The sequence below is a fragment of the Melanotaenia boesemani genome, chromosome 12, assembly GCF_017639745.1.
Source record: "Melanotaenia boesemani isolate fMelBoe1 chromosome 12, fMelBoe1.pri, whole genome shotgun sequence".
Classification (NCBI taxonomy): domain Eukaryota; kingdom Metazoa; phylum Chordata; class Actinopteri; order Atheriniformes; family Melanotaeniidae; genus Melanotaenia; species Melanotaenia boesemani.
The window spans coordinates 34,416,120-34,440,769 of record NC_055693.1 but is presented as its reverse complement, the minus strand read 5'-3'; the positions used below and the strand labels follow the sequence as shown (position 1 = coordinate 34,440,769).

Sequence of the window (24,650 nt, the reverse complement as noted above, 5' to 3'; positions counted from 1 at the left end):
CAACCACCTGCAAGCCAGGTCATCCAAGAGGCAAAAAAACAAAACAAAACTGGTGCAAACAATATCCACGCCAAAGTAATCCAGTGTCCATGATCTAATGTCAGTAGTCAATTAAATCCAGTAAATTTCCAAATTCAGTTTAAAATTCTTGCTCATCATTAAAGCCTTAAATAATTTTGCTGCCAAAATACATTACTGAACATTTAACTCTATATAATCCTACCAGACACCTGAGGTCCTCTGATCTATTAATGGTTCCACTTTTGTCTGAGAACAGGAACTGTGTTTGCAGTTCTGGTCCCAGAATGTGGACTGTTTTTTCTCTGAGGGTCAGATCACCAAGCTCACTGTGTGTTTTTTTAATTTACAACTGAAGATTAATCTCTGTTCAAAATGTTTTTATGTCTGAGTTACAGAGTTTCAGGATTGGGCTTTATATTGTTTTGATTTATGATTTTATGTTTCTTGCTTTCTATGCCTCATAAGTTCTAACTCATGGTTTCCCCTTTTCCTCTTTTTATGTAAAACACTTTGTAACAAAGGGTTTAAAGGTGCTCTGCAAATATATTTAACTGCCTTACAGAATTCATCACAGTTTTCTGGTTAGGTTTAGGAACCAGAACTATTTATTCGGTTTAGGAATCAGGACTACCAGTGGATGATAGGAATTAGGGAAAGGTTATAGCTGTCTATAATCACACTTATTCAAGTTGATAGAGCACATCAGGTGATGAAGCTAAAAAGCATCTTTAGCATTTTTATTTTTGTTACTAGCGGTCATGATGAAATAGTATATGAACTTTGCAGGTTAGTTAATTGTACTGCACTTGATTTAAAGTTTCCACATGAGGATACCCAGTAGTTTTATTTAAGTTGACTCACATGGTACTGAATTATTTATGACTGTATGGGACATTAAACTAAATGGATAAAATAAAATAAATGAATGAGGAAAATATTTAGGAGCATTTATAATTCATTGTGGTGTAGCACCACTGCCCACCACCACTTTTTATTTAGTTTATAGAGAAATAGTCCAACAACCTTTTTGTCAGTTGTGCACAAAGACTTTTGCAGCGTTCAGGTGACAAACAACGTGCTTATTTATCATGCTCTAGCTGTTTCTTTTTATTGTGTTAATTTTTTTATGTGATATTCTTTGGGTTTGCTGTATTCATTGGCAGCTGTAGCTCAGGAGGAAGCGCAGTTGTCCCCCAACAGTGAATCGATTCCAGGTTTCCTCTGACTTCATGCTGAATTGTCCTTGAGCAAGACACTGAACCCCATGTTGCCTCCTGATGTGTCTGTCGGGTATGTGTGTATGTATGTGTGATGGGTGAATGTGACATGCAGTGTAAAGTGCTTTGACTAGTCAACATGACTGGAAAAGCGCTGTATAAGTACAGTCCAATTTATGAATGTATGTGAATGATTTCAGTATGAGTTCATGTGTCTGTGAGTGGGTAATTCTGAATAATGTTTCAAATAGCCCCCCATCCCCATTTACCATTTTATTCCCTTCTGTGTCCCTGTAACAAGCCTTACCAATAAATTAGACTTGCTCTCAGAAAAAAGCCAACACATGGTAAGAACTCTCCTCAATCCTTGCAAGAAACAAAGAGAGTATCTACAGAAGGATTATATGAGCATCGATTGGCCCTTGTGGCCACGTCTGCTCGACACAATAGAACACTATTGATGTTGTGGAATTGCTTTTGAAGGCAGTGAGATTGATATAATGGTGCAGTGTGGGCCCTGAAGGGCCAGGCTCCCAGAGCTGAAGTCTGATTGACTGACCTTGGGTCAATCTATCCATTTGCATCCACCTTTTTGGTGTGTCTGCTGTGTACACTGAGCAAACAGGCACAAAAGGCCCTCTGAGGGAAGATGGAGTCCTTTTTCTGAATCTGGCTCCAAACAGGAAATTGACCCTTATTACACTCACAGTTGATTTTTACTGCAAACAGGTTAATACCATTGATTTTGTGTCTGCTGTAACCTGTAAAAACTGATGTGATTGCATACTCTGAGTTTCTCTTTGCCAGGGCTGAATCTCCTGCCTGAAAACAGCTGTGGTTACCAGCCTCCTTTTAGGTTTGCTGGAGGAGTTTATTGACTGTATAAGTAGTGTTTGCAGTATATATTTGTATGAATTGACTCAAGTCTCTTGAATAAATCTTGACTATACTAGTCAAGATTTATTCCATTTCAGTGTGACTGTAATCTCATGCAAGTATTCTTCATTAGCTCTATGGAGATATACTTTTGATAGCATCTGATAAACTTACACAGGTTACCTTCAACATGGGCTGGTGTCAGGAACAGGAAATACATTCATTCTGTTAGTTTTTTAATATATTAGATAAACAAACTCAAATCATTTTAGAGTTTTTTTATTCTAAACAATTTATTTCACACGATCAGATTCATGATTATATACTTCTTATGCACCTTTAAATATAGAAAAAAATGGTCTGTATGTGGAAACCTATTATGGCAGGGAGTCTTCAAAATGAAATGACATTGTTACAATAAATCACAGCACTTAAATATAGAGAGATAATGAACTAAACACATCAAATAAAAGATTTTGCCCTTCTCTATAAGGTCATTACTGTGGGCATGAATGTCTTTGTTTTTCAAAATGTGCCATAAACTGACACAATCAATATAAGTGTACCTTCTCAAAATTCTTGCAGAATGCATCAAGGTCTGCTAGGTCCAGGTCTGGCTAGATAATTCTGTTATGTTGAGTGGTAGGATAGAGGACCGCATGCCAGACAGAACTTTAGAGGCAGCTGGGTGAAAAACAAAAGCACTTTAATAACGTACAAACAAAACTAAACTTAAAATACTGCTGGCCAGCTTCTTCAAAAATAAAAGACTACAAACACATCAGCAAAACAAAAGTTACCTAACTTACAACAAGAGTACAGACTAGTCTCAACACAAAAAAAGATAAAAAAAATAAATTAAATAAAAATAATAATAAACATATATATATATATATATATATATATATATATATATATAGAAAGGAATAGAATAGAAATACTTTATTAATGCCTTCAGAGAGCCCTCAGGGAAATATATATATATATATATATATATATATATATATATATAAATCCAGATAGTAGACCTAAACTTTCCACCCTCAGAGTTATACTCCCTATTTTCCAGGTGGATGCTCATATATCTGCTATCTCCTTTCAGCAACTCTACTCTGATAATGAACATGATCCTTGCAGTCCAAAAACCCTCCAAACCCCCCTGGAGTATATGGGTGGGGTGCTGTCCTATTGTCCCACTGGGGGACTGGCAGTGACACCTAGAGGGGTGTGATTGGGAGGAAAAGCTTGCCAAATCTAAAACTGAGTGGTATTTTGTTATTTGACTTCTGTGCCTGACCAAAAGAAACACCTTGTTTGAGCGTAGGAGTACCTTCCACTAGGATGCCATACATCAATGATTGAGTTTGTAATCATGTCTTCAACACTTAAGTGAAGGGAGGAAGTGATATGTTGACTGACCTAACCCACCACATGGTGCTGAGCTGAATCAGGATTTGAAAGATAATCTTGAACAGATTCTGGGCAGCCATGTTTCTAGTGAGAGTGGTAACAAATAGGGCAATCTGGGGCCAAACACACACACACACACACACACACACACACACACACACACACACACACACACACACATACATACATATATATATATATATATATACACACACATATTCAAAGTGGGTCCCATCACTCATCAGTTAGTTCATTTGTGCAGCTAGGTGCTCATGGAGTGAAGTTAGCATGTTTAACCAGTAACTATGGATCATGTCCAGGCCAGGTGCTTTACAGTACTTCATACTTGAGAGTCTTGGTTGGATGTCTGCAACAGTGATGGTTTCTGGACTGTGTTCAGGAAGGGCGCTGTGGTCCACTCTTAGTTCTTTTAACCACTGTGCTTCACTGTTATGTAATGACTCCTTCACCCATATGTTTTTCCAGTATTATTCAATCTCCAGTCTTGGTGGGTTAGTGTGTATGGTATTATCCTGCCAGTACACTTTAGCTAGGTTAGTAGAGAACAGCAGGTTTATTTTCCTGGCTACAATTTCTCTTTTTTCCTAGCTACAATTTCACTTGTGGGCTGCACAGTGGTGTGGTGGTTAGCATCGCAGCCTCACAGCAAGAAGGTCACTGGTTTGAATCTCGGCTGGGGGGAGGTTTGAACCTTGAGGGCAGTGGCCTTTCTGTAGAGAGTTTGTATGCATGTATGCGTGGTTCTCTCTGGGTACTCCAGCTTCCTCCCACCGTCCAAAGACATGCTCGATAGCACTTGTGATGAGGTGGTTAGGCAGTAGCGTTAAAGGTCTTGCGTAAAGACCCAACTGGAAAGTGTTAATATTTGCCCCATTGTAATATGGGTCGGCTTCTCTGCCAGGTGAACTAAACACTGTGCCCACAGCAACAACAAAACTTATTTTCCTTGTTTTTCCATCTGGTCATGTGGCTCATGAAGCAACATTTTCAAGTGTTTAGTAACCCTGTTGCACTGGTCTGTTGGCTTCCACCTCAAAACTGAGCTCAGGAGGCGGCGGAGAGGTGTTTATTTCTGGGTGAAGCAGTGGCTAGCTTCAGGGATAACTCGCTTCACTTTACCCAAAAGTGGTGAAGCAGACACCAGACTTTCCTGTAACTAGAGGAGCTGTATGGTCTTTTTTGCTAAAACTTGTAGCAAAACATTCACAGTTAAACAAGCAGTTTCTCATTGCGACTTTCTCTGCATGGACGTCCCCTCGACCCTCCCCTGTGTGTCTATCCTCCTCTCAGCTCTACCATTCTTAAAGGCGCTACACTGTTCTTTTGACACAGCACTTTAACCTGGCTAGTGAAATGCAGCTAGATCTGGTAAGTAAGTAAAAGTTTGGGCGTAGAACCTGTTTAGAGAGGTTATGAAGCATGATTTCCAGCCAGCTTTGAATAATTCTGGCCAACAGGTAGGTAAAGCCCCACTTTACCAAAAGTGTTCACAGTGGGGATGGAGTGCTGCTGACCTCTACTGGGGATTAAGTGGCAGAAATTATCTTCCAAATGGTGTCTGGACTTGAATGTTTTTTTCACTCCAGAAGGAATAAGTTTACATTAACTCAGCCGACTTATGCCTTTAAAGAAGATGGTAGTTATGTAATTGCCCGGACGGGCCCCCCCTCTGGAGCCAGGCCTGGAGGCGAGCACCTGGTGGCCGGGCCTTTGCCCATGGGGCCCGGTTGGGCTCAGCCCGAAAGGGTGACATGGGCCTCTCCTCCCATTTGCTCACCACCTGCAGGAGGGGCCATAAGGGTCAGGTGCTGTGTGAGCTGGGCAGCTGCCAGAGGCGGGGACCCTGGTGGTCTGATCCTCGACTGCAAAAGCTAGCTCTAGGGACATGGAATGTCACCTCTCTGGAGGGGAAGGAGCCTGAGCTGGTGCATGAGATTGAGCGGTTTCGGCTAGATATAGTTGGACTCACCTCGACGCACGGCTTAGGCTCTGGAACCACTGTCCTTGAGAGGGGCTGGACTCTCTTCCATTCTGGAGTTGCTCCCGGTGAGAGGCGCCAGGCAGGTGTGGGCATGCTCATTGCCACCTGACTTGGCGCCTGTACGTTGGGGTTTACCCCAGTGGACGAAAGGATAGCCTCCCTCCGCCTTCGGGTGGGGGGACGGGTTTTGACTGTTGTTTGGGCTTATGCACCAAATAGCAGTTCCGAGTACCCACCCATTTTGGAGTCCTTGGACGGGGTGTTGGAGGGCACTCCTTCCGGGAACTCCCTCGTTCTGCTGGGGGACTTCAATGCTCATGTGGGCAATGGCAGCGAGACCTGGAGGGGCGTGATTGGGAGGAACGGCCCCCCTAATCTTTTTTTTTTTTTTTTTTTTTTTTTTTTTTTTTTTTTTAACTTGTCCTGTCCAGCATCATAGCAAGCAAAATGATAATCTGGTTGCTGTATTGTGCTGAACAAATTTGCTCTGCCAAGGGGAGGCCTATGGGTAAAGCTCCTCTTGATAATCTGATTCATTTATTTATTTATTTACTTTGAATCACGGAATCTATGTAATCTTGCTGGACCTGACCGGAGGGGACAGAAAAAGATGGAAAATAGCAAAAAGAGCAAAAGGGAAAGAAGAAAGGAGACAAAAAGATCACAGACAGAAGGAAACGACCCTTCAAGCCACACCATCACCAGACAACAAACTGTTACACCTGTACATGAACACACCAGAAAATTTCCTACTACTTTTACAAAAGCAGAAACCCACAAAAACAGGGCTGCCAGTCATTAAGAGTTTTTCAATAATAACCAAATCAAAAAGACATAACAGCGACCAGATACTAACTCACAGGAAAAATACAAAAAAAATAAAAAATAAAAATTTTTTATAATTATCGCTTAGTATTAAAACCCACTAGACAACTCAGTGACTGTGTCAGCATGCAGAGCATGAGAAACAAGGAGTGATCAGTGATGAAGAGTGGTGAGTGAGAGCATGCAAATGCAACCTCGCCTCCACGGAGGCCAGAGGCAGACCAGGGCCTAGAGGGGATCCGGTTTGGTGGCCTCAGGATTGGGTCTCTGCTCTTTGCGGATGATGTGGTTCTGTTTGCTTTATCGGGCTGTGATCTTCAGCTCTCACTGCAGCGATTCGCAGCTGAGTGTGAAGCGGCTGGGATGAGAATCAACACCTCAAAGTCCGAGACCATGGTCCTCAGCCAGAAAAGGGTGGAGTGCTCTCTCTGGGTCTGCAATAGGGTCCTGCCCCAAGTGGAAGAGTTCACGTATCTCGGGGTCTTGTTCACGAGTGAGGGAAGGATGGAGCGGGAGATTGACAGGCGGATCGGTGCGGCGTCTGCAGTGATGCGGACTCTGCATCGATCTGTTGTGGTGAAGAGGGAGCTGAGCCAAAAGGCAAAGCTCTCGATTTACTGGTCAATCTATGTTCTTACCCTCACCTATGGTCATGAGCTGTGGATAGTGACCGAAAGAACAAGATCGCGAAAGCGGCCGAAATGAGTTTTTTCCGCAGGGTGGCCGGGCTCTCCCTTAGAGATAGGATGAGAAGCTTGGTGATCCAGGAGGGGCTCAGAGTAGAGCCGCTGCTCCTCCACATCGAGAGGAGCCAGATGAGGTGGCTCGGGCATCTGGTTAGGATGCCTCCTGGACACCTTCCTGGTGAGGTGTTCTGGGCATGTCCTACCGGAAAGAGGCCCTGGGGAATACCTAGGACGCACAAGACTGACTACATCTCTCGGCTGGCCTGGGAACACCTTGGGATCCCTCTGGATGAGCTGGTGAATGTGGCTGGGGAGAGGGAAGTCTGGGTTTCCCTGCTTAGGCAGCTGCCCCTCCAACCCAACTCCGGATAAGCGTCAGAAAATGGCTGGATGGATGGATAGTTATGTAATTTCCTGGCTTCAGTGAATGCAACAGAAGTACAACAATATGACTAATTACAGAGAAATTTTATGGAAGAGGGGAATCCTCCATGTTTTGTGGTTGACAGCCTGGTGTTTGATCCCTAATCTGAACTCTAGTGTTATTTCAAACGTTCATCATCAGCAGTCAAAAACGGACATCAGACGGTTTTCTATTTAGAGAAGAGAGACAACTCTACAGTTGTGGTCGCTGCCAATGGGCAAGCGAGACTCTGGGCCAACACACAAAACAGGTAAACAGGCAAGTAATTTAAACCCTGTATGTCTTAAAATTTAAATGAACATTAGGCAGATCATTCGTGACAGTACTTTCTCTTATACACATTTGCATTAAATCCAGTGGTGAAGGCTACGTGATTCGCTGGTATACCCGCTGGAAAAGATCACGAATTTCCCAAAACCACTAAGGAGGAGGTGCAACTATGAGTGTGTGTGTGTGTGTGTGTGTGCACGCGCACAATTGTGTTGTAGTAGATGAAAACGGCTTTCCCATTAGTGTTGGAGGTTTGGTTTCTAGATGCTGCTTTAGTTTAAATATAGATAAATAAAGAACAGCTTTATTATAAATTTATTTACTGATGTTTTTGTTCACCTCCAGGTCACTAGCTGGTCAGTAGTTAAAGATTTTTAAAGAGTGTTTTACATTTTATGTTGCTCACAATATATTTATCTTTGAAATACAAAACAAGTCTTTCATGGTCTCACCTTTGTGTGTGTGTTTACTTTATGTATTAATGAGGTTGGTGGTTCTTGTATGTGTGTGTTGCTCCAGGACAGGGGTGTTGGAGACTGGGAGGAAAAATCAGAGCATACCACTAGTTTAAACTCGGCTAAACTACTGAAAAAGTAGTAATGGTAAAGATGGAAAACAGCAAGTAAAAGAAGGAAAGAAGGGAAATAATGGAAGGAAAACAAGTGATGAAGCCTGTAGGGAAAGAAGGAAGAGACAGATGAGATGATAGAGAGGTAGTAAATACTACAGCATCATCTTTATTCTGAAAATTGCAAGTGATTGAAAACAGTTCACGTTCATGCTTTTGTTACAGATGAGCACTGAAGAGCAAGTTGTGGAGATAAACAGCAGATGTCTGGACAGCATTTATCTGTAAATTGTCTGAGTGAAAGAAAGAAAACCTAAAAAATATTTTTCTAAATGTTTTCTAATGCCATGAAGTGCACATTTGTTTTTTAGTCACAAGAAGGTGGAAGGAGTAAACAGATAATAAAGAGAAAAGAGCAGCAGACACAGAGGTACACCCTGCAACTTGACACAGAACTAACTTTTGTACTTGGCAGGGAAAGAAAAATTAGGTTAAATTTAATACTGATTTTAGAGAGCTTGTTTACATTGTCCCATTTAGGCTTGAAAATAAATACATATTGAAGCACATATTGCAGTATTTGGCTTTAAACAAGGTGACACAATGCTCAAGAAAGCTCAATTCCTCAACCTTTATTTAACTTTATTTACCCTTTTTCATCTTTCCACAGCCACCTATTTCTATTAGCACACACTGTCGCTGCTATGTCTACTGAAGTGGAGGCATGATTCAGTTCTGGATCACAAAAAGTTTCTTTTTTTCATTTGATCCTTTTTTATTTAATATGTTGTACACAGTATGTCTATTCCATGCCAGGGGCACCCATATACGGTCATCTCTTTTAAGTGTATGAGGACATACCTGAGCAATGTTCAGGAGTTGAGGGGATGTAAGTTAATTATCATTTCAAGAGCAGGGTCTCCTTGGAAAAAGTCTGGGCTTGAAGTGAAGATGTCATCCAGCAGAGTTTCTCCCCCACATGAAATAAGAATAATTGCTCTTATGTCAGGAAAATGGAAATTTGAACATGTTTGCTTTCTTAGACAGGCAGCTTCAAAAGAAAATATAAACATTTTTTCCAAAAGGATGCCATGTTTTTGTACCTGGCTCTCTGTCAGGTTCCTGACACTGCGTTCAAATTGATGTCAGATTTCCTCGGTAACACGAAATGTGTGCATTTTCATGTTTTGCACAATTCTGTTTATTGTGGAGTTTTTTTTATGTTTTTTTTTTTTTTTTACAGAAAAACTGCTGAGAATTCATGGTTTTCCTTAAACATCACTACCAACCACAATGTCAAAGAATAAATTAAATCTTTTGAGCCCTTTTATTCACATCTCCTTATACAACGGCAATTCCAAAACAGTTTAGACCCTGTGTAAAATGTAAATTGTGTAATTTTTTGTCTTTCTGTGTTGGTCCTGTGGTGCTGGACTGGCAACCCAGCAGCATGGTTACACGGAAGTACTCTCTTGTGACGTGTTTCCAGATTTCTGGAGCTTCTTGTTAAATTTGTGTGGCTACACCGGAACAGAAATGCAACACGATGGCATAACCACATGCTTGAGTGCGAAAGCTGTGCCGACCCTACCATATGCAGACGCTGTGCGAGAATAAATCTAGCTTTATAGTCTCTAAAAAAGAAAGTCTGAAAATGAGCATTAACATAGAGACACTGCGATGATGATTCAGAGGTGAGGTATTCTTGCTGTATACCCGCTGGTATAGACAATGAATGCATTGATGGAAGCTGTTGGGGATCAGCCATGTATACAATGAAGTGACATTTCCACCTTCATGCACATGATTTAGAACAAAGTACCTGGATTAATTCCTCCAGGGAGACATTGCACTTAGCAGCTAGGTATGAATGGGACCCCATTAGTTGAGGAGCCCTAAATTAGTGGTCCCCATTGACGTTATCCAGGTTTTAAAGTCCTTTGCATCAGTACATTCCCATTTCTACAGCAACCCTTGTTGTTGTAGTCCTTAACTTGGTGGACAAGTAAGACTCCCCATTCTAAAGAACATTTGGATCCAAGTGCGATTAGCTGTTCATGTATCTGACAATCTCTCCACTGACCTGTAGAAAGGAAGTATTCAGACCCAGTTTTGTTGGTTTACTGTAATTGTGGTCTGGGAGAGACATTTATTTGTTATTCATTTATTTGTACCTAAGACACAAATGACAGGACTTTCACATTTAACTGCAATGAAGTGATGTTTTACCAGTTGTTATTTATGTCCCCTCTCCAAGTTTACACGCATATACACCAGGCATATATATTCCCAGATTCCTGACAAAGTTCAATTAAAACTTTGATGTCCTCTAAAATAGTTGAAAACTTAAAAATTATAGCCCTCGTGTGATAAGATTTGTTTTGTGACTGATTTAGCTTTACTCAGGCCATAGATGCTGCTAGTTTTATTCAGGCGGCTAACTGAAACTCCAAGTTTGATCTCCATGAAGATCCTAAATGTTAGCTGGTGATGGTGCAAAACCACATGGTCAGACACGATGACACCAGCACTGGGAATGAGCTGGACAGAAAAGAGAAACAAACTAAAGCAGAAAACTACTTAAGCCTATCAGCCTCAGAGGATAGCTACATTTCCCGTTCCATTACCTACACAGACAAAAAACACATACAGTATCAACACCTACATCAGTGTGATATGCAACACACACCTTGGTTTATAGTCGTATCATTGTATGTATATTTCATTTTCATTGTGAGGGTGCGCAGGTCTTCCATTTCTTCCAGTAGTCATTGAATTTATCTATGTTCAGGTTCAGGGAGAAGGTTATTCTTTCCATGTTATATATCTCGTTTACAATTCCAATCCACTCGGATTTAGTTGGAAGATCTTTAGACAGCCAATGTCTTGTTATTGCCTTTTTGATGGTGACCAACAATATGTTGATCAAGTATCTGTCACTAGATTTAGTACAGGATGAGGTGTCCTTTTCCAAATCTTTTTAGCATCCCAAAAAGGTACCATCTTTTATCCCCATACTGCACAAAATCTGCATACCCTTGTCTTCACCATTTATTGTGACTTTTGTATGTTTTAATAGCTGCTGACTATGTCATTGCACATGGATCTTTGTACACAGTTTTTCTTCAGATTCAGTTTCACATAAAAAGGTAGAGACTGGTGCAATTTGAGGCTGCAAACCACAATTTCACTTTTTTTTTTTTCTCAGTCCAATTTTGGATCTACTTTAGTTTTTATTTAATTATATCAAATTCAAGTCAGAGCTTTGCTTGGATACCGAGTGGAGGATAGTGTAGCTGCCATGGCAACTCAGTGCCACTGGCCATTCGGTCTCCAGATGTCTTTGAAATGGTCTGTATGCTCTTGCTTCAAACAGCACATCACAAGGCGAACCTTCTGAAATATCCCTGATCTTACCTCAGCCTTTCATCTCTGGCTAAATAAGGATTTCCTTTAACCCAAGTGTAGGAGGAGGAGTACATGAAAATAATCAGACACTGGACATTCAGATTGGCACAACTTAAAAGAAAAATATTTGATATTGAAGTAGTAGAAAAAAATACATAATGGTCTTTTGATTTGATTGCTTCATCAATTCACCTGACACATTCTCCTGCATTGGTTAAAGGAAAGTTCCAGTTTATTTTAACCTGCTGTACTTTCCATAAATGTGACTATTGTGACTCCGCAAGCTGAACAAACTGTGTCTCACCTCTGCTTACAGATTTGAGGGACTAAACATTTGTAAAATAATGATAAAGGGTGTACATAGAACTTACATGCTGCTAATTAAACATGATTGTTGGACAAATCTCCTGACTTGTGTGGGGTAACTGGGTGTGTTTATACAGTATCTAGGAGCCTTTCCATTTAGTGTGGGAATTTGTAAGAGAAGTTGTAGAACATGGCATGAAAATGTTTCTTGACTGTAGCAGTTAAAAAAAAAAAAAAAAAAAAAAAAAAAAGGATTTTCCATTAAATATTGATGAGGAAACACTCCTGTTTGCAAACGTGTCATTCTTTTGTTTTCAGATTTTCAAATACTCATTTTTACTTTGGACTAATTATCTACCAAAACTGTGTATTCGGGTCACATTTATCTAAGGGCCACCTCTAGGTTTCATCACTCTGGTGTATTCTAAATTTCTAAAGGAAGTCCGTTTGTCATCTACACAGATGACAGTAATTGTTTTGTTTTCTCTGCAAGTTGATTTCCCATTGTGAGCAGGCTGGCCTAAGAGCGGCTGGAAAACAGTGAGGTGAGGACAGCAGAATCCAACCGACAAAGGTTTTATTAATCCATCACAGGTTAAACAGAAAACTCACTCCTTCTGTTGCAGGGTAGTCCAGTCACCATCAGCAGCCACCCCTCAAATGAGGAAATCCTCCTCATTTATTCTCTGCTGCGGATTGGGCTGTGCCATTCCTCCAACAGGTGCAGCCTCAATTATAACACATTTCTCTATTAAAATTCCTTCTACCAAAGCTAAAAAGTATTTACACACTATTTACATATTACAATCATAAAGTTAAACCAAAAAACCAATATACAAATAAACTCCAAAATCCTCCTGCCACATGGTCTCTCCCAAATCATTAAAAGATATCCAGACCACCTGCAACCCATTTGCCCAGTCACCCTGGAGAGGCCATGTGCCAGTTAGGTAAAACCCATTACTCCATTAAATTACCTATGGACTTCCAAATGTACATATATTCACTGCTAACGGTTGTCTTTGGCAGGTATCTGCAAAACAAACCAAATATCAGTATTCAACAAACAGTTCAACCTTGTACATTAGTGTACTTCTATTAAAGTGCGAAACTGTCAAATAATGTGAAAATGTACATGAAAACCAATTGGTGTGCTATAGTATTTACATGTCCCAGTCCACGTAATGAACCTCAGCTTCGTTACACCCATAAAAGAAAAAGTTCCCCATTGCTGTTGCTTGGTGGGATCAGTGGATACAGTTTGCTGAGTTAGTTTGTTGACTCATTTTTATGCATATGATGATTGTTGTCTATATCCTACATCTGTTTGATGCATCATATGTGCAATGTCCTCAGAAATTAACTCAGCATGAAAGCAAATGTCCCATGCTGCAAATTCTGATGCCTCTCATATATCTGATGGTATACCTCGTCCAGTGAGGCACCTGCACTGCTGTTTCTGCAGTAGTCTCAGGCAAATACTGGACTTCTTTAAAGGTCCCATATTATGCAAAATTCACTTTTTAATGGTTTTGGAACAATCATACTGGTCCCCCCGCATGTGTAGGAGACCCGTAAGTGTGAAACTCTTTCAGGCGCTCTCTCTCCCCCCTGCTCCACCTCTAGGGAAGTAAGCGCTGAAATGAGCTTGTTTGAAAGCGTGTACGTTATGACGTCATAAGGGACAATAACCACTCCCCACAGAGCGATGGACCCGTCTACCGGCTCTCAAAGCCCGCCCTCTAAAAATCACCTAGCGCCCAGTGTTTTTCCCTCTTCGGCAACCCTCGTTAGCGGACATGGCTAAGCGACAGAAGCACTGTTCTGTTTGTGGCTGCATAAATGAACACGAAAACGTTTTTTTTACTTCCATCCACTGAACCCACGAGGACTGAGTGGATTAATTTTATTTTTGGAGGAAATGTACCCGGAAAACTTCCAAAGGTTTTGCATGTCTGTGGCCAGCATTTCAAAGAGGACTGTTTCCACAACATGGGGGCATGGAAAGCAGGCTTCGCCAACCGTTTGAAGCTGAAGCCAGGTTCAATACCAACTGTCCGTGACACAGCTGGAGAGGTAAGAGCTGGCAGTTATTTTATCGTACCTCAGATATCTCTCCTTCTGGGTCCGACTCTGGCTCAAACTGGTAAGGGAGAACGACAGCGTCTCTACCAGTTGCCATAACGCTGCTGTTCACGAGAGCGGCATGAACGGGCATCATCCATGAACATAGTTACAAAAGAGGGGGAAAAAATTCAAGACAGGGACTAATGGAATGGCTGAAATTTTACTGGCTGGACGAGTAAAAGTCACACTAACCTTTCACTAACGTCCTGTTAGTCTTCTTGCTCGAAATTCTTCAGGAATGGGTTCCGGTGTTCCGGCGTTTGTTTATCCTTCACTACGCTGTAATCAGCGTCTAGTAACCGCTAAGGCCTAACCTGTCAATCACCTCATGACGGGCGATGCGATGGGCAGAGCCAACAGCTGAGCTGCTCCACCAGGGTTCCGCCCACCATAAACGGCACATTTCTGAATCTGCTAAAAAGAGGGAGGTGAAGAGAAGCCGCTGCACTCAAACTGAGGGTCGATTTGTCCATACCATGGCGGAAATATTTCATTTAGATATTAATGAATGGTCTCAGATTGGGAATAAAGTGTATAATATGGGACCTTTAATGTAGAAGGTTCAGAAATTAGGCAGCAGGGTAATGGTTAGCAATGTTGACTAAAAGCAAGAAATTTCCTTTACTGGGGCCTTTCTGTGTGGAGATTTCATGTTCTCCTCACAAGGGTTATGTGTGAGCATGACCTGGACCTGTCTTTGTCCAGTGCTTCTGTCTACTGTGGTGTCTCATAGGGCTCTATTCTTGGTTCTATTTTTCTTTTTTATTGTACATGCTGCCACATAGATCCATTATAGATAAACACAATGTATTCTTTCCCTGTTATGCTGACGATGTGCAAATTTATATTCAGCTAAAAGCCAACCCTCAAAAATTCATAAAACCTGTTATTGAATTACATTGTGGAAATTAAATCTTGGCTTAGAAAAAATTTCTTACATTTGAATGAGGATATTGTGTTCAGAGATACCATGAGATACCACTTACATACCATTTGTACCATTTGCGATTTCTGGCCAAAACGAAACCTTTTCTAAGTCTGAAGATCTTGAGACATTCATCCATGCTTTTATCAGCTCAAGACTACTGTAAACATTCTGTGTGCCTGTGTCTCTAAGTCCTCCCTCAGCTGCCTTTAATTTAACTGTAAAATTTGGGTCCCCAGCTTTTGACTAGACCAGACAAGAACAAATCACATTCATCCTTTTCTCTCTCAGCTGGCTTCTGATCAAATTTAGGATACATTTTAATGTTTTTACATTATGATCTCTGGGATGCCTGGCCGGGGCACTGGGTGGCCCCTGGGTGTTGGGCCAGGCCTTCCCCTGGGTGGCGGGTGGCCCTCAGGCCCTGGGTTCTGTCGCTGGTGGTGCTGGTGGACTGCCACCCCAGGTCCCCTGGGGCCAGCGCTCCCTGGTGGGGAAGTCTCTGGCTGCAGCCTTCCTCTGCCTCCTTCTGCTGTCCGGACACATTGCCGTTTTTGTGGTGGGCTGTCTTGGTTCTGTTCTCTGTGATGGCTGCTGGTTGCCCGAGCTTGGGGCCCTCTTGGTCTGCCTCTGATCCTTGGAGGTAGCATGGTTTCATTTGCATGATCTCCCAGCACAACTAACTCCTAATGGGCTGGACACATGGGAGGCAAAATCACTCCTTCTTTATTCATTTTCAAAAATCACTGCCCTCCTCCAGCCAAGCAACAGGCGATGTTCGTGCATGTGAAATGTTACACTCATTCACGTAGACTTGCACATTTCTTAGCTATTTCCTCAACATATTTACAAATTACCTACAGAGAATCCAGTCTGCTCTGATTGGTCAGCTTGGATGGCCTGAGGCGGAAACGCCCACTATTACACATTATTTCTGCTGAAATTCATGAAAGCACGTCATGGAGGCATAAGTATGAGCCAGAGTGTAGGGTGAGCATCAACATCAATAGTGCTTCAATAGGAAATAATAAATACTGATGCTAATATCTTCAAAATGACTATTAAATGACTAATTGCTGTATAGCATTTACCTCTAGACTTTGGTTTCATGGGGACTTTAAACAATAAGCAGGCTAAACACAATCATACAGATAAGATATGAATGATCTGGTGAAGAGATTTAAACATACAGTATTTCTTAAGTGACCAGAATAAAACACTGAATTATGTTACCACACACTCAAGGATATGTGTGTTATAATATTAGACAAATATTTAGGAATATTGGCACACATGTTTAAAGAAAAGTGTGTGTTGAGGTCTATGCCACCATGCAGTCAGCCAGCTTGCTCGTTCAGAGCATCTTCAGTTCAGTTTAATTTCTTACAGACTTCTGACATGCAGTTGAACTGATTAAAAGAGACATGTTACAGCTTTTTAAAAAAAAGTTGGCACCATTTCCTGAGGTCTAAATTACATGTGTGTCACATGCTTTGATCCAATTACCTCAAACTAACAGTATAGCAGCTTTTTATTTCCACCATGATTTAACACCTCTGTTCACATCAGCCACTTTTAGGGCACGGAGTGACCCACTCACCCCGCTTTATACCCAAATTGAAACTGGAAGTACTGGATAAACCCAGAAGCACATTTTTACCACATGGTAAAAAGTATGGTTCTTTCATCTCAGGAATATTTCCAGAGTGTGACAGTTCCTTTCTTAGACCAGTGCAGACACTGGTCCATGCTTTTATCACCTGTAGAATAGACGATCTCCCTAAAAAGACTGTAACTCTATTACAGCTTTACAAAATTCAGCTGCTTGTATGCTGACGAAGACCAGAAACAGAGCTCATATTACTCCAGGTTTAAAACCTTTGCATTGGCTTCCTGTGTGCTTCCAAATTGTATTTAAAATACTTCCATTACTTTTTAAAGCTCTTAAAAGTTTCACTCCTAAGTATTTATCTGACATGCTTTTAGTTTATAAGCCTCCCAGACTCAGGTTGTCAGGGAGTGGTCTCTTCTTTATTCCTAGGGCAGGGATTAAAACATACAGAGAAGCATCTTTTAGTTTTAACGGTCCTCGCCAGTGGAGAACCTTCCAGAGGACCTGAGGGCAGCTGGGAGTGGTAATATTGTTTAAATAAAACTTAAGGTTTTCCTTTTTAATAGTTTTTAATTAAATATATTTTCAATATTTCAGTTTTTAAACTGATGTTTAAAAACAATAAAACAATAAAAACAAGAAGGTAAGAGTCTCATGCTAGATCGAAGTCTCCCATGTTAAATCTGGTTTTATAATTACTTTATGGTTGTGTTTTACCAATTTATTTAGTTATTACTTTAAAATACATTCACAATTTATACATCAACAATTAACTTGTTTTAATATTTAACCCACATTTCCATTCCATTTTGCTAGTATCTAATTTTATCTTATTTTATTTTACATAGTTTCTAATATTTTTATCTTAATTTATTTATTTATGTTTGGTTTTTTTTCAGTCTCTAAGTCATCTTTTAATTTTAATCATTTTAATTTCCCCAGTTCAGTTGATGAGGGTTAGGACAACACATGCACATCATTTTATGTACATGTATGTGCGTGTGTTTGTATGTACTAGGGCCCGGCCACTTATTGGCCCATTACTGCCATTTTCAAAGTAATTATAATCAGTCAGAGTTCTACCAATTAAACGCTGACATAAACTGAATTATATAATTTAGGAGTTGTGCAGAATGATGTGGCACCGTTTGTCCACTATATGAAGATCTTAATCTATTCAATCTGCAGTCCTCACCGCTGTCAGTAGCTAAGCAGTAGCTAAAGCCAGGCTGTGCTACGGGGTGGGCAGAGCGAAGCTTAACGACAGGTACGTTTATAATGACTGTTTGCCATGTGTTATCATAGTGACACGTGCTTTGTTGCGTCAGTCATGCTTTACTCCTGTGTTCCTCCGCACACGGAAGCAGCATGGAGTGGCGTTTTCATTTGGCACTCTGTTACACCAGGAGCGTTTCAGAACAGAGCGCCTCTGCCACAGCTGGATTCTCCAGTTCACTCATTCATGCAAGAATTGCATCTTTGCACGGTGCAATAAACCACCAAAAGGCTATTTAGCCAGTCCAACCCGGTCTCACGTGCTTACTCTTTATTTCTTTATTTTAGGGATGTGTGGTGTTGTACAAAATGGTGTGATTTTCCACCTCCAAGATAAACGTCTCGTCATTCGTTGTGTCACGTATTACGTGAGACCCTCTGTCACCTGACAGCTTTGTGCGTGTGTTGCTGGTTATGATTTAGAATTGACGTTTCACAGTAAAATGCGATCCAAAGTCTGCACATAGTGTTCATATTTTAAAATTGACCAAACCATCTTTGCTTGTCATCGACCGACTTCCTGCCTGAACGATCTGCTCCACTCTAGATGGACGCGGAGTCCAAGCAGTAAGCAGCAAAAGAAGAACAGCAGCTTATTTTTAGAGAAGTGGAGCACCACAGCGCTTCACATGCACTTCAGAAACGCAGCACGCCTGGTGGAAGCACTCTTTTTGACTAGAGTTGCTGCGATCAGCCATGAATCAGCAAAACAGCTGCTTCCACATTTGCATTGCTAAGAGTTTGTTTGTCCCCTTTTGTGTAATGTGAGCTGTGAGTGTGTCTTACCTCTTGAGTATTGATCGACCTTACTGCATAGACAAACTTTGATGGTGTTTTGCGCAGTTTCGTAACACTTCCACAAGCTCACTGAGATAGTGCTAATTAGCCAGCCAGCCAGTGTAGCGTAATGTTAGCATCACTGTACACAGCACCATAAACATGGACTTTGTGGATTTTTCTGCTCTTGTTTTTCATCTTGGATTATGAGTATATGTCATGTATGTGCGTATAGTTATATGTACATGTGGGTATATGTCACGTATGTGTGCGTGGTTATATGTACATGTGGGTATATGTCACATATGTGCGTGTTGTTAAATGATGTATGTGTGGGTATATGTCATGTATGTGTGCGTGGTTATATGTACGTGTGGGTATATGTCATGTATGTGTGCGTGGTTATATGTACGTGTGGGTATATGTCATGTATGCGTGCGTGGTTATATGTACGTGTGGGTATATGTCATGTATGTGCGTATAGTTATATGTACATGTGGGTATATGTCACATATGTGCGTGTTGTTAAATGATGTATGTGTGGGTATATGTCATGTATGTGCGTATAGTTATATGTACATGTGGGTATATGTCACGTATGTGCGCGTTGTTAAATGATGTATGTGTGGGTATATGTCATGTATGTGCGTATAGTTATATGTACATGTGGGTATATGTTACATATGTGCGTGTTGTTATATGATGTATGTGTGGGTATATGTCATGTATGTGCGTATAGTTATATGTACATGTGGGTATATGTCACGTATGTGCGCGTTGTTAAATGATGTATGTGTGGGTATATGTCATGTATGTGCGTATAGTTATATGTACATGGGGGTATATGTTACATATGTGCGTGTTGTTATATGATGTATGTGTGGGTATATGTCATGTATGTGCGTATAGTTATATGTACATGTGGGTATATGTTACGTATGTGCGCGTTGTTAAATGATGTATGTGTGGGTATATGTCATGCATGTGCGTATAGTTATATGTACATGGGGGTATATGTTACATATGTGCGTGTTGTTATATGATGTACGTGTGGGTATATGTCATGTATGTATGTGTGGTTATATGTATGTGTGGGTATATGTCATGTATGTGTGTGTGGTTATATGTACGTGTGGGTATATGTCAGGTATGTGCATGGGGTTATATGTACATGTGGCTATATGTCATGTCTGTATGTGTGGTTATATGTATGTGTGGGTATATGTCATGTATGTGTGTGTGGTTATATGTACGTGTGGGTATATGTCATGTATGTGTGTGTGGTTATATGTACGTGTGGGTATATGTCATGTCTGTGTGTGTGGTTATATGTACGTGTGGGTATATGTCATGTATGTGTGTGTGGTTATATGTACGTGTGGGTATATGTCATGTCTGTGTGTGTGGTTATATGTACGTGTGGGTATATGTCATGTATGTGTGTGTGGTTATATGTACGTGTGGGTATATGTCATGTATGTGTGTGTTGTTATATGTACGTGTGGGTATATGTCAGGTATGTGCGTGTTGTTATATGTACGTGTGGGTATATGTCAGGTATGTGCGTGTTGTTATATGCACATGTGGGTACTTGTCTAATGACCTTGTACCTGCTGAAATGGACAACATGAATATCTGGACTGATGATGTTAGAGGTTTACAGTTTCTGATTAAGGTCTGATCTGGTCTGATTTTTCTGGTTTTTATGTCAGTCAGACATCAGAACAAGGATGTAAACAATGACTCATCTTACAGAAACAGATTTAATAACTGACAATCAAAGGACTATAAAACACTAATCTGGTTACAATAAGTTAGTAAAGAAACAGATATGTGACAAAGTTGTGTTATCTCTAGTCTTTAGGCTGCATGGCACTGCGTACGTGATCTGTTTGTGTTACGGACCAAATTATTTTTATTTTCTGGTCACAGGGCTGCACTGATAAGAGAAACTAACATTACCTTTCACAACGTGTCAGATTAGTCATCAACACAGATGTTGCCTGTTGTTGCACATTAAGCTGGACGCCATCATGGACGCGTAGAATTAAGTACTGGATTGACATCTGCTCACCTAAATTTACTGTGATGCTGTTGTCAGGAATAAAATCCAGTGTTTCCCCTACCAGTGCATTAGTGGGCCGTACCGTGGAAGGTCAAGTTATTTAAAGCTACCGTCTTTCTTCTGCTCTGACTTAAACATAAATCCCACCACTGCGGTGATGGACGGTCTGCCTGCCGTACTTGCCAGAAGCCTCTATGTGAATTTAATAATTAGCAGTTAGGCTCTATAAACTGGGATTGGAGGTCACTCCGTTCCTTTATGCATTGTTTAAGTTTTAAAAGGCAAATATTAAGAACTGCTGCAAACTTCTCTGAGTTTTGACCTCCATTTTCTGTGGTACAGCGAATGCACCACAATTTAAAGTTAGGTGGAAACAAAGATGAGGAGGCTGAATGTTTTCTACTTGGAGCTGTGAGTATGATGTAAACTAATTTATTTAGGGTGACTTCACACCCAAATCTTCATTAGAGATGTGAAGTGGCATCCTTCCAGTTGCTAGAGCCTGATTTTATGGAAAATAAACACAGTTGAAGTAATCTATGATTTTCCTCTGAGGCTGAATGTAAGAGTGCATGTCCAAATAAATTAGGTTTTAATTGCTAAATACTGAGTAGCATATTCTGTAGCAGGCTATTTCACATTAAGAAAAGCCTGCGGGACTGAAATGGTTGAGTGTGGCACTCTGAGAAGAGAATAAAAATGGCAAAGCTCATTACAACCAGTATGCCTCATTTGACATGCAGCTTTGTTCATGGCTCACAGGTAGAGATGGCCATGGACACTGACTCAGTGAGGATTAGTTTCTTTGTATTTATAATGCCAAACATTGTCAGCATTCACACAACTAAAGATGACCAGCTAGTTATTTCCTCTTTCTGAACTTGGTCAACATATGGCTTCGGAGGGTTGAGTGTCACCAGGAGTTTTTAGTAATTGTCTGTCATTATCATTGGTCCTTCTCCAAGGCTCTTTCCCACCTTCATGGTATGCTGAGACACAACTGAAATCACAGCTAGCAGTAGTGCAGGCTGCCTTATTATCAGGTGCCAGCTGCTTCCATGGAGTGGCCACTTCACCTCCAACACAGGCCCCATTCAGTTGCAAATGTCCTTCTGCACACATCCACATATTTCTACACCATCTGCTCTCAATTATACTGGTTTGTAGCTTTTTAACTTAGAGACCTGACCAGACAAGTACTGTGTGTGTGTGTGTGTGTGTGTGTGTGTGTGTGTGTGTGTGTGTGTGTGTGTGTGTGTGTGTGTGTGTGTGTGTGTGAACATTAGTGTGCTGGTGCATTTGAAAGCCAAATAGACACAAATATTTAAAAAAATGTGTGTTTCTAAACACATGTATGTTATTAGTCCATGTAGCAGTCGGTCGGGACAGACATCACTTACTGAAAATGTTAGGCGCTGTCTCAGTGTCACACATTCTAAATATAAATCAGTGCACAGATGTGGCGTGTAATGAAAGGTTCTGCTACCACTAACTTCTGGACCTTTAGACAAAAATGTAACTTTATATTTTCTTATGTATCATAATAGCCATGCCAGATACTTTGTTTGATACGAGTTTGTTACAGAAGCCTGTAGATCAGCTCAAACATACGTTTCTAAGACAAGGAGGAAATTTTAGAAGAAGAAAAAGTTTACTAAGACCTATAGAAACATGTGACATGATACAAATGAAAAGAAAATCAACAACAAAACCTAAATGTAAATTTAAATGCAGACTGTGTGCTTACAATCCTAGAAAATATTAAGATCGTATGAAAATTGAATGAAAAAAAAGAAAATTCATCATCCATTTTCTATACGACTTATTCAAACGCAGGGTCATGAGAGGGCTGGAGTCCGAGAGGCAGGACAGGCCCTGGACTGGTCACCAGTCCATCACAGGTTCAACACAGAGAGACAAACAACCTAACTTCAAGTCTTAGGAGTGTGGGAGGAAGCTGCTTCCATTAATTTGTTTTGCTTTTTACCCAATTACTGTCATTGACGAGATGACGTGAACAGGCAGTGTGACATCTGGAATGATTCTCTACAACAAATTACAAAGATCCTGTGTAAATCAGCACATATGATGCTATATCTAGGAAAAGTAACTGTAAGCCAGCGTTATGTACACAATAGTTGTGAGTATTATTAGTTTTTGCAACATGAAAGGTCATTTTTTTTGTATTTGTGAAAGTTAGCTTTTTTAGATTCTTTCTTGTGTCGTTTTTATGACCATTTGCAGATCTAATTTGGTCACAGGTAGTTATTAGACATGAGCACAGCTGTTAAAGCGTTATCATTTGAAGCACAACCTTTATTTAACAGTTAGGTAACATTTGGTAATGCAGTAGGCTACATGCAGGCAGTTCATGTGTTTGTAATGACATGGCATCAACAGAAAACGGCAGATTGTCTCTGTGATACTGGCCAGTTAAGAGCTGAGTTGCACCAGAATTTATGTTTACTGTTCATGAAGATGGAAACTGTTCTTCATGTTTCTGAAATGGCATCTCAGGAAATGTTACAGAGGCAGAAAACATTTCTAGAGAAGAATTACCCCCTGTGGTAAACCACTTATGTCCCTGCAAATTATCCTGGAATATTCAAACAAACTAATATATTTAACAGAATAAAAAAGAAAAACTTGTGATTTCACAGGATGGTTTGCGCATGAGCCACCTTGATGGCTCGTACGTCCAGGAGACTGACTTAATGTTTTCATCAGAGCTTACATTGAGACTAATTTTGTACATCAAAGATCTTGAAATAGCCAATTCACTGCTTACAGACAAAAGTCCTGCATATATAAATTACACATAGCAAAACTGGAAAGTGTTGGATGATGCAACACCTTCATGTGCAGAAATGACTGGCTGGACTGGAATGTGATCAGAGGAAAATGTGAGCTAACGAATAAAGAACCAAAAGACACCAAACTGTTATCTAAAACAAAGAGAATCTGGCTAATTTAAAATTTGGTTTACTTTTTCTTCCTTTAGTCTTTACAATTACAATCATTCACTCAAATTTTTATGTAATTCAAAGCTTTAGAAGCTTCGGAAATGAATATTAATGTTAATATTTGATGCTGGAACACATTTAAACCAACTGCTAAATTAGAACAAATCTCTTAACATCAATAAAAATGGCTTTCTGGTATTTAAATGTGTTCCTCTGTGAAGTGACTGAGATGACTCTTTTCCTATAAGAATATTATTCAGCATTACTCTGTGTGAACTCAGATATATGAACTCCAAATCATTCACAAGCTGCAACAGTAATTGATTTCACGTTTTAGGGTTCAAGTGTTTTACCACTCTGATCTATACGGATGCTCTGAATCTGCGGGGACGTGTAGCTGATGGTGGAGTGTCTCATTATTTTATACAGACCCAGACAAACCAGTCCTCATATTTAAATGTTTCTGGCTTTTTCTTCTGGCAGTAGTTTAATTGAAGGGAGACTGCGAGGAGTCCTGATTACTTCTCGCAGGTAATGATCAGGTTTGGCTCAGATGTAGTTAATGTGTGTGATGTTTGTACTGTGATCAGGGTAAAGAACACAAACCTACACATGTCAAGCTATTTAAAAATGAATGCTGAAATAGAGCTGATTACAAGGTGGGTGGAAATAAAGAAAATACCCTGGTCTAACTCTTGAAGCTCATTCTGTGCACATTTATTTTACACCAGTTCAGAATCAGATATAATAATATCCTGTTTTTAATTTTCTGTGGCAGCACATCATCGTACTTTCATATTTCATCCACATAGTGTCGGATCTCCTTTACAGATGAGTCCCTCTCACTCTTTCTACTTTGAGACCTTTTCTGATTTGATTTGCTTGTTAACAAG

At 40.4% G+C, this 24,650-nt stretch overlaps 1 long non-coding RNA gene across 1 annotated transcript; it reads left to right on the top strand.

Annotated features, from left to right (window-relative positions):
- The first annotated feature begins 1,234 nt into the window (after nucleotides 1-1,234).
- On the top strand, nucleotides 1,235-24,330 carry LOC121649752. Its single transcript, XR_006012165.1, has 3 exons — nucleotides 1,235-1,311; nucleotides 4,909-4,917; nucleotides 24,317-24,330. It is a non-coding gene; the product is annotated as an uncharacterized LOC121649752 (long non-coding RNA).
- The last annotated feature ends 320 nt before the right edge of the window (nucleotides 24,331-24,650 follow it).